Source organism: Carassius gibelio, chromosome B3 (assembly GCF_023724105.1).
Source record: "Carassius gibelio isolate Cgi1373 ecotype wild population from Czech Republic chromosome B3, carGib1.2-hapl.c, whole genome shotgun sequence".
Taxonomy (NCBI): Eukaryota; Metazoa; Chordata; class Actinopteri; order Cypriniformes; family Cyprinidae; genus Carassius; species Carassius gibelio.
In genome coordinates, this window is record NC_068398.1 from 13,728,122 (window position 1) to 13,742,317 (window position 14,196).

General features: G+C 36.0%; 1 protein-coding gene and 1 long non-coding RNA gene across 3 annotated transcripts in view; one reads left to right on the forward strand and one right to left on the reverse strand.

Annotated features, from left to right (window-relative positions):
- LOC127952388 (protein ELFN1-like) overlaps positions 1–14,196 on the forward strand; it is a 95,858-nt gene that overhangs the window by 76,976 nt on the left and 4,686 nt on the right. The gene's annotated exons all lie outside the window — the stretch shown is intronic.
- LOC127952402 (uncharacterized) overlaps positions 3,602–14,196 on the reverse strand; it is a 32,257-nt gene continuing 21,662 nt past the window's right edge. Inside the window, exons 1-5 of one of the 2 annotated variants that reach the window (XR_008152933.1) lie at positions 6,071–6,191; positions 4,958–5,073; positions 4,730–4,814; positions 4,102–4,229; positions 3,602–3,981 (exon numbers count right to left, since the gene is read on the reverse strand). This is a non-coding gene — a long non-coding RNA (uncharacterized LOC127952402). Of the gene's footprint in view, positions 3,982–4,101; positions 4,230–4,729; positions 4,815–4,957; positions 5,074–6,070; positions 6,192–14,196 lie in introns of those variants that run through there. The other variant, XR_008152934.1, reaches the window with a different exon arrangement.

The following is a 14,196-nucleotide window of genomic DNA, read 5'->3' on the forward strand; positions in this document are numbered from 1 at the left end:
TAATGTAAATCCCAAAAAAAAAAAATCAAATTAAAAATAAATAAAAAAACATGTATTTTTCCATTTTGCAGTTCATTCATATCAGTTTATATTTATATATACATTTATATATATTTATTATATCTAAATATTTTGCTCACAGATCATTATTAACATTCTTTATATAATTCAATTTTATTTACTCTCCCCATTTTATTATTTTTATTTTTAGCTGAAAAGACATAAAGGCAGTCAGCCCAGTGGTGTTTCTGGAGAGGGATTCCTTCAGAAATGGAGAAGACAGAAAGCTGTGGAGGCAGATATATGCAGCAGTAAGTCTGTGATAGTTTGTCTCTTTTATCAAACATTCCTGCTGTTATAATTTGTACAGCATTTGTTGTTTCTTAAACTGTTGCACTGTCCAAATACCCACACTTGCCATCTTTGCACTTGACCACTTGATTACTTATTTGAAGTCTTTCCTGTATTTGGCCTAGTGTTCGAGTGAGCATGATAACCACAAGTGTGTGTCGAACTTTTCATGACCTGATGACTGTGTTTCCCAATCCTGATCCTGGAGAACCCCAGCACTGCACGGTTTTGGTGTCTCTCTTATCTGCCTTGGAGTCTTAACTGATGAGCTGATGAGTTGAATCAGGTGTGTTTGATCAGGGAGACATCTCAAATGTGCAGTGTTGGGGTTCTCCAGGACCAGGATTGGGAGCCACTGCCTTATGGGACACTTATGTGTTTACAGAGATTTTTAATAACTAATTATCAATATTTCACTGTTACTGTACATTGGACAGCTTCCCATGACCTCTTGTGAGATCTCGGCAAAAAGTCTGACGATTTATTCCAAAACATGATGCATGATGGGATACACTAAGCTTTGTATAGCGCTCCGGAGCAGTATTGGAGAGGTTTAGTGTGTGTTAAGGACGCTGTGCTTTGGCATTATTAAGACCGTGGACAGTCTCGTTCACACACTGTCACGTACACACACTCTCAAGTTTTTACAGAGGCTGCTTTTATGGTCTAAACAAAACACAGTGTAATGTATAAGTTGAATGTAATTTAATATTTTCTTCCTTTCTGTCTTACAGGATTGTTTGAGGATAACGCTGTAGCTCCATCATGCACAAGGACTCACCTCGTTTACTCTTTATCACCCACACACACAGAAATGGTCCCTGGATCAGTGATTAGACTTTGCAGTGGTTTGATTTTTGCAGAAGATGTAACTTTGTTTTAATTATAAGCTCATAATGAATACATTACAGAACCAGTGATGAAAACAATAGTTAAAAATAGCGCTCCATATTAAAAATATATTGCACACTTGACATGCATGTCTTCATGGTGTTTTTTTGTGAGTTTGAAACATTTACATTGTGTTGTATAACATTTTGGTCACAACACTTTTTCCAGTGTTCTCTGAAAGACATACTGTATTTACTGTTTTGTTTTTTAATAAAAGCATTTTCATTTGCATACTGAAAATAGTTAATGTTTACAACATAACTGCCTTTTTATTCTTTATGGTGGCAAAAACGAGCTTGGTGACAGAGGATGCAGTGTAGTAATTTGGGCATGTTGTCTTTAAATGAGTTTGACATATAAATAAATAATGGAAGATCCTTACAAAAATATGCATGTTTATTATGCTTTATGTATTTATTTGTTCATTCATTCATTCATTTATAATTTCAGTTTTTATTCCTAGAGTTCAAATGGTAGATAATGGTAAATCACAGAAACACAAATGTGAACAATTTTAACTTTAAAACACAATGTAATATACAATGTAAAGTTTAGAAGCACGTCATTTGATTAGTAAATATATTTGTCTTTGGTCAAAAAAAATATATATATAAATCTTAAAAATGTGTCTTATATTTATTATAGAGGAATCTGTCTGTTGGATACAACTGCGACTGCTGGGCATGTGCACATCAATATTGCCCAATGTTTGTCAAGCTGAACAACGGAGGAAGGTGAAGACGTTAATAAAACCGAATCTAATAAGTAGCAAGCTTAATCTATTGTTAACCGAATCTATCCCTTCAGCCGAAAAACGAAAGACGTCGGTCATACATGGATAAGGAAGTGTGTCGCTGCTGCTCAGCTTTGATGTCATTGGCTATGAATTTTCAGGACAGTCTGTGGTTGGACTATCTTTTAACCCATATTAAACAGCGCATCATGTAAAAAAGTATGTTTTGCTGCTATCATCACATTAGTAATATATTAAGTCAACAATGAAGTGTTGCTATCTTGACAAAAATGACATCTTTAGCGAGATCCTAATCCTAACCCTAAGCATAACTTCAATGAACTACAAAAAACAGCCCCCTAGTGTTGCCTTTGCATAGATAGAACGACGGAGGCTTGTGGGAAATGTAGTTTAAAACTTTTTATTAACGAAACGAAATAAATTATTTATTTTAAGGAAAACTGGATATCTAAATATGTTTATTGTGCAAACCTCTATGATATATTTGAGAGGCAGGCTGAAATGTGGTATTTTACAGTGAGCAATATTTAAAATGCCTTTATGTCAGCTTTCCATTTATTTCTGAAAACTGAGCTCAACATTATTTTATCAGCATAGCATAAGTAATAATCCTGCCCATTTTCTCTTTGATATGTTAATTGGACTCTGATTTACAGACATTTGAAATGTACAGTTTTGGGCTCTTCCGGGGGGTGCTACTGGGCCCCTGGGGGTAGAAGGGCAGTAAAACCTACATATATGTATTCTACTCATGATGGACAACAAACTGAGCTGAGTCACATTTATATCTGACAGTTTTCACAGTCCTCTGTTTTCTAATTCTTACATCATTGCTATTATACCTTTTGACAGGACATTGTGAGGCCATCTGATGAAACATTGAAAAATTAGAAAGAAATGATTTAATAATGAAAATAATAGATTATTTATTTGATTTTTGAAGTATATGGCAAGAAATATAATGGATGAACCTGCAACAACTTGCCTTTATCTATTCCCCACCTGTAAAGCAGTAATCAAGGACAATGTATACACATTGTGATACTTCACTATTACACAAGGACAAATTCATGCAGTGCTAAGAATATTTATATATATATATATATATATATATATATATATATATATATATATATATATATATATATACATATATATATATATATATATAACTATTTAGCAAAAATCAGTGTAAAAATGTCCTCCTCACCCCCGTATCTTGCTCCTCAGGTGCTGGACATCATGTGTGTGCTCTTGGTTTTAATGCAGTACAAGATCCACGTTGATCATTCCTGCTACATTCTCAGTTATCCCTCAAGTGTTTGTAACAATAAAGCCCATGGCACCATCTTGTAATGCAGAATAGTTAATCTCGTAACTCCCTTTATTTCACTAAAAAATGTGCATATTTGTTACTAAAATATAAAAAAAATACTTTCTGGTGTACTGATGTCCCAGATGTTATTAATCCGATCAAAAATGTTTATGTCTTAAATAAAAAAATAATCCCAATAATTAATATGTAGTTTTTCCAAGTCTAAAATAAACACATATCAGCCTACCTAGTAAAATTATGTATTTACCAAGAATCTTCAGAACACAATATTCACCATTTTCATTTTATTGAAGCATAGACTATAAAGTTGATAAAGTAGCATCAAGACGAATAAGATTCAATGAAAATAATTATCATCAAAAATACATTAACCTCATATATAAATCAGTTCACACAGATGAGTGATGAAATGTCCTTAAAAGTCACACAGTCCCATCCAGTCAACTGTGATACAGATCATGTGATACATATAAGACATGAGATACTGTTCCAGAAAATAATGATTCCCATCATCACATCTAAACTGGTTTCATCTCCCCATCGTGTTCTTCTTCTCTCGTGTCTGGAAACAGTTTGTGGTTGATATCCAGCACTGATGTGGTGTAGCTTGTCCTCAGCCAGAGGATCTCTCAGTCCTAAGATCCCAGACCTGGTCAAAATGAAACAAACAATCCAGATGAAGTTGTTTAATGGACAGAGAGCTCAGCTTATGTTCTGTGTGATTTTAGCAGTGTGAGCAACTATGACCCTTGTAGTACTGTACACTTACCATTCTTCAAGCTGTTTTAAGACCTTTTGAGAAGCTTTTTCTCTGAAGAGAATTTAGCACATCCTCTTCTTTCACTCCTTTCAAGAGCATCACTTGGTCAAAACCTCTCATTTGGCTGATGAGATCATCTGTACAAATTAAAATACTGCAATAAAAATTAAAGAATTAAGAAAAAGTTACAGAGGCAAAGGTCTTGCTCATGAGACTGCATTAGCATGTGTAGTTCTCAGAGACTCTAGAATTCATCTATTGTTGCAGTAAATGTGTTTTCTTCCTCTAGAATCTTTCTCCAAAGTTCCTGACTTCTCTCACAAATGTGTTTTAGTCTGTGCAGTGTAAGGCCTGGCTTCAAACCAATCCACTATCAATTCACAATTTATAACATAACATTTAGAAAACAATGAAATAATGTACATTGGTGTTTATATCAACTAAACCAATTTCATGATACTTGTCTACTTTTAAAACAGGTGGTGTGTTTTTAAAAACATAATATTAAAAATGTCCAGTCACACTTTGCTAACATGCTGTAATTGTAATAGTAAAAAAAGAAATCAAGGCTGACATGACCAGTTCTGTGAGAGATCATCATAAAATGTTGTATAACATTGCTTCAACACACACATACCAGAGGACTTCTGTTTGTTTGAGCACAAGATGGCCATCTTCATTCCTCATCCTGAGCAAATCATTTCCTTGGTCTTCCTTCTCTTCTGTGAAACAAGATAATCTCTACTTACTCTGTGTGCAAATAATATTGCTCATTAAACATAATTAAGTTAATTTAAAGTAAGATTCAGACCAGAGCATTTGAGGAGTAAATGTTGATTAAAAAAAATATTCTAAACAAATGTACCTGGGAAGAGCTGATCATGGCAAGATTCGCTGAGACTCAGTAATAGCTCTTTTAGTTTTTAGGAAGGTTTGTGAGGGTTGGCTCTTGAGTGAGTTGTTGAGCTTGATATTTTAGACCTGAAAAAGAAGAACAGCATTAGGATTATCTGCAAAAAATCCTGTAAGACAGAAAGAAGGAAATATTATTAATTACGTGCAACTTGTACATTACACCTCTGTAAAGATGCTGTATAATTAAAAGTTAAATGCATCCATTATTGAAAGCAAGTAATTAATAGCAAGCTATAGTCATATGAATTCTTTTGATAGTGTCAGATGAGGCTGTCCTGGGGCTTGTACAATATCATACAAGTGTTAAACTGGATTATTAAGACTGTGATGTGTTTAGGGATCATTTTTAAGACTTTGACCCTGTCCAGATACCCACACTTGCAGTCTTGGCCACTTGAGAGTGTGTGTAAGTGACAGTGTGTGAACGAGACTGTCTTAATAGTGCCAAAGCACAGCGTCCTTAACACACTAAACCTCTCCAATACTGCTCCGGAGCGCTATACAAAGCTTAGTGTATCCCATCATGCATCATGTTTTGGAATAAATCGTCAGACTTTTTGCCGAGATCTCACAAGAGGTCATGGGAAGCTGTCCAATGTACAGTATGTGAAATATTGATAATTAGTTATTAAAAATCTCTGTAAACACATAAGTGTCCCATAAGGCAGTGGCTCCCAATCCTGGTCCTGGAGAAGCCCAACACTGCACATTTGAGATGTCTCCCTGATCAAACACACCTGATTCAACTCATCAGCTCATCAGTTAAGACTCCAAGGCAGATAAGAGAGACACCAAAACCGTGCAGTGCTGGGGTTCTCCAGGATCAGGATTGGGAAACACAGTCATCAGGTCATGAAAAGTTCGACACACACTTGTGGTTATCATGCTCACTCGAACACTAGGCCAAATACAGGAAAGACTTCAAATAAGTAATCAAGTGGTCAAGTGCAAAGATGGCAAGTGTGGGTATTTGGACAGTGCAACAGTTTAAGAAACAACAAATGCTGTACAAATTATAACAGCAGGAATGTTTGATAAAAGAGACAAACTATCACAGACTTACTGCTGCATATATCTGCCTCCACAGCTTTCTGTCTTCTCCATTTCTGAAGGAATCCCTCTCCAGAAACACCACTGGGCTGACTGCCTTTACGTCTTTTCAGCTAAAAATAAAAATAATAAAATGGGGAGAGTAAATAAAATTGAATTATATAAAGAATGTTAATAATGATCTGTGAGCAAAATATTTAGATATAATAAATATATATAAATGTATATATAAATATAAACTGATATGAATGAACTGCAAAATGGAAAAATACATGTTTTTTTATTTATTTTTAATTTGATTTTTTTTTTTTTGGGATTTACATTAAAAGGTATTAAAAGCATGGTACAGAACATATGATTACTGTGATATCTGTCATATAAAAGCACATAAAAACACTAACATTACAGTGATACAAACATAGCTGGTTTGGTGATTATTGTATTGTTGTATTGATTATTAATATACCATAGTAAAACTACAGTTACAGTTACTAATGTCCTGTTTACTGTGTTTTAACTTCACATTTCATTTATTACTATTGTAAGTGTCGTGATTACCATGATTTTACTACAAATACAACTTACATCATTAATCCTGAAATTAATAATAATATAAAACGGATCGAAGGTCTATGGCACGTCACGTGACAGATAGAGTTTAATCAGACTAATTAGCAGCTGTGTTCATTTATTTAAACGCAATGAAACTCAAAGACAGCCGCGGATGACCGATATAATACAGCGATTAAACATATGGCACTAATCTGATTAATAAAGAAGACAGAATACATTTTATAAAAGGCATTAAAAGAGCGTATATACGACTACTCACCCAAACTGTGGAACTGATAGCAAGTATCGCGATGTGTTCTGAATGAGACTTCTTGAACGTGATTTCATAGCGATAAACATCTCATGTCCTCGTGTCGAATTCTGACGCCAAAAGTTTCCCACTGAAAGCAATGAATGTCGTAGTGCTTCGATATTCGACGCCGAGAGGCACATTTGGCGTCATAATAGTGACGCTAGGGGCGCTTGACCATGCTTCGGTTTTTGACGCCTTTGGAGTGAGAATGGGTTGGTAGTACTTTTAACAATACTGTAACTTTGCAGGTAGGTCTCTTGAAGTGTGACGTTGCCACAGTTCTTCTGGACTGAGTCTGTCTCAGTTTGTTCTGTTTCTTCATGTTATTCCAGAAAGACTGATGATGATGATGAGATCAGATCTCTGTGTGCAGCATTGGCTGCTGTCAGACTCCTTGTGCAAACAAATATCTATTACAATTACTGGCAAAATGAATGTTTGGGAATGTAAACTGATATTTCCTATTGACACACTACAGCAAAAGATAGAAATAACTGACTGAAAACATTTAGCTGGTGAGAGTAAAGTCAAGTTAAGTCACCATTGTTTATATAGTGCTTTTTACAATGCAGATTGTGTCAAAGCAGATTTACATTACTAAACAGGAAAATAGTGTGTCGTTCTCCTCTGCACCTGACAGTGTGTGACATTAAGATTTCTTCTGAAATGAGGCACGTGTGAGATTTCTGTTGTCTTTTAACAGGAGAAAGCTGATCTCAAAACTCCTGCCTTTAATTTCTCTGCAGAAACAATTGAGATACTAAAGAAATCTAACTTGTCATTTTCTTTCCTAATGGATTGTTGCTGCTTCATTTTAAATGGCCAGAACAATGAACATTTCACTAGTACTAAATGCGTGGTGAAAACCTTTGAGTTTATCTACAGCTCTCTCATTAGCTTGTGCATAGAGAACAGCAGAAAAAGCCATCACTGCTCTGCATGCTCGCCAAAGCGAAATGTCACCCAGACCAGGGAGCAGATGTGCACTCCCAGAGGAGGCTCCGTCAGGCTTGAAGACCCTGACTGTTCTGGCCTACAGCACACATGGCCTCCGCTGGACCATGGAGACTCAGGCTATTAATGAGGAATGGACAGAGGAGAAAGCAGAGCTAGGAAGGGTCCCTACAGACATTATTACCATTTGTTTATGTAACTCATTTAAGTGTGGAGTCTTCTTCAGCAACACATGCCCTATGATGCTAATGGAATCATTCATATTTATATTTGCAAGAGATTTAGTATGTTTTTAAGGAGCTTGGGGCCAAACGCAAGCAAAAACATAAGGAACAAAATGTGAATATAAATGATGGCTTATGCAGATCGTGTTTGTTTTTGTCTGGGTCCATTGTGAATATAGTCCATGTTTGTTCTTACAAGTCATGCAGCTCATCTGTAATGTATGCCGACACTTTGGGGTAAAATCAGTCCAACTGGAGCGAGTCAGGCTGGACAAACAGCATGTCTATGTTAGATTAATGAGTACAGTCTCTGTTGGTTTACCAAAACTTTACCTAAAGCGGGTCTAGCCTCCGTATCCTGCTGGCCAAGGTTATACACACTCTTGGCCTTTGCCATTTTGTTGCTTTAAAGGTCACAGACTTGGGAGAATGGGCCACAGGATAGAGGCAGTTTTTTTTTTTTTTATGCCTGTTAAAGCCATCAGTCATCCCACTTCACATTTTGCCCTGATGGATTTCTCATATTCGTTTCATGGACATTTCAGTTTGGTAGGTAAAGTTTTGTTAAGGATAGAGGAAAGTGCTTTTGTAATTTGCCTCTCTGTTCTCTTTTCATGCTCAGTTGGAGACTAAGCTGCAAAGGAACTTCACTGCTTTAAAGATCATCCCAGTGTTCCTAAGTGAGCCATCCACTGGCCTATTTTTGTAGATATCCCAAATGACAGTAAAAAAAAAAAATGTATACATATATATACATATATATACATACATATATGTGTGTGTGTGTGTGTGTGTGTGTGTGTGTGTGTGTGTGTGTGTGTGTGTGAGTTTGTGTGTGTGTGCGTGTGTGTGTGTGTGTGCGTGTGCGTGCGTGTGTGTGCGTGTGTGTGTGTGTGTGTGTGTTTGTGAACCATTTAAAAATTCCTATATTGTTGCATTGATGCTCATAAAATGTGTCCACATTGATGTTCCATAAAATTTGTGTCTTCATCAATTGCACAATTACAGAAATCAGATTAAATTAATAACGTACAAATAGTTTTTATTTTACTTTTATGTATTTATTTTTTGTTTAAAACATTGCCTGATCATTGACAAGACAGAATGGAAAAATTAAGTGAAACTCTGCGCTTCTCCAAATGCTAATTGGAGTCAATTAGGGAGATGAGATTAGAAGTGTGGGTTGCACAGGTGCCCTGCCTTTTAAATGAAGTCACGCAAATCCTGCTTACTCCTCGAGGAAGGTTTGTTAGTGTAAACAATGCATCCATTCCAAAGGCTTTCACAGGCCATTAAAAAACACATTTTATAAATTAGATGAAAAGGTTATGAAAACATTCCTAAAGACTCATTTGTGTTATTTGTTTAGGCAGATAGTGCTTGTCTGTAATTGTGAGTTACATTAAGGTCAGACTGCATTTTAATGATTCATCGATCCAGAAATCCAGATATTTTCACAAACTTATTCTTGACACTCACTCTAAATTCCCAATGGTGTGATAAGATGGTTTTGGTGAACCTGAAGTCTTGGAAAACCTTTTAAGTGACACATTTTCCAGAGTCACCCCATGGGGTTTTCTTTTTGGCTAGATGTGTTTCATAAGAAATATTAATTAAAACATACATTTTTTTTTTTATTATTGTTGTGTAGCAATTCTGGTAACACTTCTGGGTAAATCTTTATTTTGAGTTGTCCTTCTTGCATGTTACATGCACTTACTGTTATAATAACAATAAATTATGCAAATTAACCCCAAGACAAATCCTAACCCTAGCCATTTAGTAAATGCATGTAATTAAAGTACAGTAAAAGTCCCAAATCGCCATCCAAGGCCGCACTTGCTGAACGCATGAATGCGAACAGATCCGATGATTAGAGACAACATTACTACAATACATCATGTGTCATTCACCAGTGAGAAAACTTTCAGCAGACACACAGCATTTTTTTTTTTATTACAATCATATTTGGTTACAACATATGTGAGAATGCAGTGCTATGATTTGTGTGAAGATTCTTTAAAAAATTAATTGTGCGCCGTGGCAATAACAGCATGTGAGCAACAAGAGTGAGTTTTAATTTTTGGGTGAACTACACCTTTAAGACCGTAAGTGAATTCCAGTCCCTGTAGCACAGTTGCCTCATTCTTTCTGTTTGTATGGGAAACATCTGTTCAGAGGGACTCAGGATCTATTTCAAATGCCGTTCCAACCCAAACTATGGTCATGTCACTGCATAGCACCATTACTGATGTGAGAGGCTCTGGCCACATCCAGACAGGCTTTTCAGTCCAACCAATTTCACATCCATCCAATAGCTCATGCCAAGCCGCTCTCAACACATGGCTGTCCGTGCTCCTCCTCAGGCACCCCTAAAAACAAAGTGAATTTCAGTAACCCTGCCTGCCAGCAGCCACTAATGGCATATGCAGAGCGAGAGTCATTAATATGTGTGGATGAACATGCAGAACAGACCGATGAGAGGGCACAAATTTGCAGGAAGGAAAGTGGTAATGCTTGGCATAATGTTTGAGTTTGGGATAGAAATGTGCATTGTTGGAAACCGCTGTTAATTCCAAATGCATACCCAGCCGACACTGAATAACAATTGCATTTAATCCCTCCCTCAGGCCTCATTCAGATTCAGACAAAACAACTGTTAACACTGGCTTCTCTGTGACTCTGTCCTCTTGTCCAGATTTCACTCTCACTGGTTCTCTGAAAAGGATCAAAAGTGGATTTATTCAAACACAATTGCTTGGAGGTTATGAATTTTAAAACTTCACTTCAGGGTTTGTGTGACTTTTTACTAGTCGGCGGGTCATTGTTTACCTTGTGTAAATGACTCAACATGCTGTGCAACATACATTGCTTACATTGTTTATACAAGCTGTACATTGACAGAGAATGTGTGAGTGGAAAGTGTCCGCACAACTGAGATGACGTGGGTGAGAAACAAGTGTGGATATTGCCACATTTGTTGCTTGCATTGTCAATGACAATACAGAAACAGCCATGATACACTCACTTATAGTTTCTATATGATTCTTCATTAGTTTTAGGTTGGCTGGCTCGAATTTAAGCTTGTATGTGAATACTCTGCACTGGGAGAGTTTGTGGACAGAATTTCTCCTCCAGCTATTACCATGTATAGAATATAAAAATATGAGCCTGGTTTCTCCCAAGGTTTTTTACACCATTCTGTCACCGATGGAGTTTTGGTTCCTTGCCGCTGTCCCCTCTGGCTTGCTTAGTTGGGGAAACTTAATTTCCAATGATATTGTCAACTTTATTGCACACAATCTGTATTTCTTAAAGCACTATTTAAATAAAGGTGTCTTAAAAAATATGCTACAGTGTTGATAATATCAAGTAAACCTACATTAGATTAAGGTAATTCACACTACCACTCAAAAGTTAATAAAATATTATATGATTATTTTAAAAAGATGAACACTTTTATTTAGCAAGGATGCATTTACACAAAAAGTGCCAATATGACAACTTGGTTTAAGCATGGTAATGGATATGTAGTTTGTTATTTGGGCTTGGGGGAATAGATCTGCTATGCTGCTCCTGCTTCTGTTGGTTATTGCTGTTGCTATAGCTTATTTCTGTTGCTGCTGCTACTTCAAGTACAGGAACTTGCTACCGCCAATACATACACAGATACACTGCTGTGAGGATTTAAGACACTGCTACTGCTAATGCATGAATAGCATTTATAATAATCTGTTGCAGCTCTATACAGGTGGAGCTGGGGAATTGTGAAAGGAAACTGCTCTTTTCTGCTAACCAGCAGATGCAACATGAGCTAGTCATCATAACTTTCTATTCATAATAATAAGAAGAAGAAGGTTTTTTTTTTTTTTTAATTAAAGTTATGATTTCTTGAGAAATTCTGAGAATGAGAATTCTTTTTTCAAAAACATAAAAAAGTAAAGCCCCAAATATTAGAATGGTATTGTAAGTCAAGCATTTGTTCACTCATTCAATATTCACTACTCAGTGTCACTTAAAGCAAAGAGTAAGGGAATGGAAATGTCAGTTTTCAGTGTAGTTCCAGACAGTATCACACTATATGATGTTAGATTTAGTAAATGTAAATGTAGTACCATACATCATTTGCTAAAAGTTGGTCTTGTCTTGTCCCATGGTTAATCTTCTCAATGTCTGACTTCAATCTTATTAACCTAGACACTAGCTCGCAGGTCTGAAAAAAGCCGAACCAAGCAGAGAAAGGTCATCTGACTAAGAATATGACCTCTGATCTTTAAGTGTCATTGATGGATCTGATTGATTGGTGCTGTAGCCTCCATTACCTTGAGCTGTCATTCTGATCTCCATCCACCCTAGAATATATCCACCTGCCGAGGTTCCTGCTCTGCACCTGTCCGTGACACTGAGGGCTCTCGTGTCAGCAGCTGCCATTCTGGCCAGCAGATATCTGTTTGCACAGGCCAGCTGAAAGCAGGTAGCGGCACGGCCTGAGGATTAAACCGTCCAGAAAGCAGTGTGGCATGATGAAGCTGTCTATCAGCCTGTCACCTGCCTGTCCAGTCACTGTCCTATCAGTCGCCAGAGAAAAATATGGGCCATGAGCAGGTGAGGCAGGTGCATGGTACTCGTGAATACACTTTTTTTTCAACACAATTTTTTCCACCTCGAAGTAAAAGTGCTTAGCTCCAGCAAATAATAGGAGCTGTCAAGGGGAAGCCTTAAGGTTTTTTTTTTTTTATTTTTTTTATTTCCAATTACATTACTCTACTGACTGTTAATACACTATTTTACAGTGGCTTGGTTGTCTTTCACACACCTAAGAATGCAAACACCAGGGAAATATATTCACAAATCTCTTTGTAATGGGATTGCATGGAAAAATTTAGTCACTGGTGTATTCTAGAATCTTGAATTTTAACCACATGGGGAGCCTAATTTGATTGCAGTGTGGCAGGAAAGTGGCAGTTAGAAGAAATGGGATATGATTACATTGGCGTTGGTTCACAGGCATAAATGAAAATTAGGGGATGACTACCAATAAAATAAAACAAAAGAAAATTGAATAAAATTACTTGGATCCTGCTTGCTGATTAATTAACCACCTATATCAATAATTGCAATATTTTCTGTAGACAAGTAAACAATTGATTAAACAAACAGTGGATTTGAATTCAATATATTGTTTGTATTTGCATGCCATTGAAAATTAGTCCACAGCAATACATTTGTCACTTGACTCACAAAATCTGCACTAAAATTGTTAAAATGAAAAATATTATTATGAAGTTTATGTGCAAATCAAAGTTTCAATGTTACACTTTTTGCATTTTTTCCCATTTTTATATGTACAGGCAAGTTATGAAAATTATTTTCTCATTCTGATGAAACTAGTAATATCAATCAAAACAAATCATTCTGTGTTTCATAGTTTGTCATGAATGTGATTTTTCAGAGACAGACACAAAGAATCTTAGAAGTTTGAAGTCTCAAGGGGGAAATGTGAGTGCACTTGTCATGTGTACACACGTATTTCTATAAATAACCACATCGCCTGTTTCCTTGTCCAATTCTTGCATGTCGCTCACTAGCCACTGTGTTGATATTATCATCTCTTGTGAATAACAACAGTATGTGGAAAAATATGATTCATGGTGTGTTTGTCATAGATTCAGAGCAATATACAAGTCTGAGATGATCATAAATTATTTTATTTTGCTTTCTAGAATTGAGAAGAAATAAAAACTAAAAGAAAGAAAGAAAAATACATTTAAATAAATAAAAATAATTATTACATATTATATGATCAAAACAACATTTTCAGTAAAAAAATAAATGTAGTAGAAAAATAAATAAGAATGTCTGATTTGGCATCTCATTATTTTGCATTAATGACAGCAGCAATCAGGCTGCATGAACTCCACAAAATGGTGTAAAATGTAACGGTCATTTTTTCCGGCATGAGTTCAAATGATCCAAAGAGCATCTTGAGCTTCAGTGGAAGAAGAACAATCAATACAAAGAGTGACATGGTCAGTGTTACAATCCTGATTACTGACAGAATTAATTCTAGAAATAAGTGACAATGATTATAATAGA